This window comes from Chaetura pelagica, unplaced genomic scaffold (genome assembly GCF_000747805.2).
Source record: "Chaetura pelagica isolate M959 unplaced genomic scaffold, ChaPel_1.0 scaffold222, whole genome shotgun sequence".
NCBI lineage: Eukaryota > Metazoa > Chordata > Aves > Apodiformes > Apodidae > Chaetura > Chaetura pelagica.
Window position 1 is genome coordinate 5274242 of NW_009952711.1, and position 2773 is coordinate 5277014.

Here is a 2773-nt window from a genome sequence, read left to right on the forward strand (position 1 = left end):
GCTGAACAGTAATTCCCTCCTTGGCACTGAAGGGAAGAGAACTAAGGGATGACAGAGAAGACCAAATTCACAGAGGAAAATCACAGCTTTGAAGAACAGTAAGAACTCTCTATACCAAGGACATAGAATTACCCTTTAAGCTACACTGAAAAAAGTTTCATTTCTTAGATGAGTGGAGTGAGAATACATTTGGATTAATATTGTTTTCTGTCATTGGTTTGGGTTCTTTTTTAAGGTTTTAGGAAGAAAAAAAAATCTTTGTTCTATTTGAAGACTGTGGCAGTCTTATCTTAGATGGACTCTTATAATGAAGAAAATTGTGAACATACAAGTATTTCTCTCCTCATATGCTATCATGATTATTTTGTCCAACGAGGTTATCTGCAGAGCACATCAGATTAGTTTTCATTTGGGAATACAACTGTGGGTAGTCTCCTTGTCATATGCATTTGTAGTTTCTTTCTATGTAAAACAAATTTCTGCCAGAAATAAAGAACAGTCTTGCAAGTGCTGTTCACAGACCTATTGACTAACTACATTTAATGTTCTTTTTCACGCTAATCATATGGTATTGAGCTCCACAAAATACATCTCATCCTTCATAAACTGCCCTTATGTGGCTCTTACAAAAAAAATAAATAAATCTGGAGTTTACTCAGTTATTGAAATACTTAATTATCTAAGACCCAGAAAATCCTGGTTATCTGTCTCAAAATACAAGAGAACCAGTTTCCAAAATAACAATGTGATAGGATTCCTCTGTATAGCATATCACTCCTTTGACCATGAAGTAGTTTCCATGACAGACATGCAAATATTCCAGGCCAGATGACTTCAACAATGGTGCTCACGCTTTGAATGAAGTAGTTTGCATTATCTCATCATATCTCTTTTATCATATGCAGATGAGACATCTTTTACATCGCACGGTTTTAACATTGTCACGTGCAGATACTTTCTGGAACTACATAGTTTCCAGATGCTACAGAATGGCACAGCAACTTATTCAAGAATGTGTCCAACAGTCATTTCATGAGTTTGCAAACTAAAAAATAGCACATTACTATAGAAAATTAAGCACATTATACCATTTACTAGATAGTACTATGCACTCTCACGTCTAGAGGTAAATACACTTCAAATAAAGTAAATTTTTTAGGTTAGTTTTTTATTTTTGGGGGGGAAGTGTTTTATTTCTAAATGGCATATTTAAGCTTTCAATTCTTCTCTGCTTATACAGCACTAGTTCTAGCTTCCAGAGCCATCATAAATCACAGGTAATCCTACCATAGCTGCAGGTCCTGGAGAGCTGGCATGTGTCAAACAGAGGCTTCTGAATGAAATATGACCTTCAATCAAGTTTCAACAGCTTGTAAGCACAGAGAATATGATCGTGGCCATGCAGCTCAGACCAAGTTCTACCTAGTCCAGTAGCCTATCTCCAAAATAACAACCCAGTATAGTGTCTTTTCTTTTTAATTTTATCTCTCATATGTTCTCAATGTAGTGACTATTCAGCAGCACTCTGGAGAATGGAGATGAGTTTGGCTCTGTGCCTGTTCCTGGAATTGCATTGTTTGCAGAGCAAGGAAAAAGAACAATCAGTAGCCAGTACAAACACCCAGAGAAGTGTGTAAGACCCAGGCATGAGCAGAATCATCCTGTCTGGCATATTCCCCCTTCTGCGAATAAAAAATATAACAGTTTCTCAAGCAAGACGTTGTATTTTATTATTGTTCTTAATGGCTATTGAAGGCTTATCTTTATTAATTTTTTTGGTTCACATTGAACTGTTTTAATTACTCAACAGTTGTCCATATAGAGATCATGAAAAAAGAGTCAGCTAGTAAATAAACTTTTTAATACTGTTAATGGGGCAAACATATTTCAAGAGGGTAACTCTCTGGAAGTCAATAAAGAAGATCCAGTTCTTGAGGAGGTAAACTTGTATTTGTTCTCCATCAAATACAGGATAAATATATTGCCATTGAAAGCACTAAGGGCCAAGTTTGATTTTTTTATAAAATCTGAGATTTTAAGTCAGTGTTTCACAATTCCCTCCATCACCTTATCTCTAGTTGTAAAATTAAGGTTTTACAATATGGAACATACTGTGATCAGCCCAGGGTTTCATGGTTAGTTTGCTACAATATGCAAGCTACTGCCTCCTGGCTGCTGGGCAGACCAAGCAGATGGTGAAAGGTCAGTCTCTCTCTGCATTTTTATTAGTAGGGCTCAATTCTTAATTTCACGAAACTTCTAAGGATTTAGTACCATTGAGTCAAGTACCCTCTGTTAAATTTAATTTAAATTGGAAAATATTTAAAGTTATTGTAAAAGACAGACAAACAGATGAAGTGGTAGTGCAACATATCTTCCATACAGAAAAAAAGAGAATAAAAGTAGTTACAAAAGGTATTTGCCAGAATACTGTTCTGATTGAAGTCAATAGATATGAAGCTATTGGCTTCAAAGGAGGACCAAAGTATAGCCTGTCTAGTGTCTCTTTGATAAAATTTCCAGAATAAACATCACAACCTGTCAAAATAATTCATATTACATGTAGAATTTTTTCATTAAGTGCCATAAGAAAAATTGTTACTTTCAAGTCAAGAGATTGTTTTCTTTCTAACATTGTTTTGTATTAATCCTCTGCTTTTCAAACTGCACAAAAAATTCAAATTAGTTGTACAGCTCAAGGCAATTCCAAAGTTTATATCCACTGTTGATGGTGATTGAAGTGATGGTTATTAGAGACCTAAGCAGCTGCACT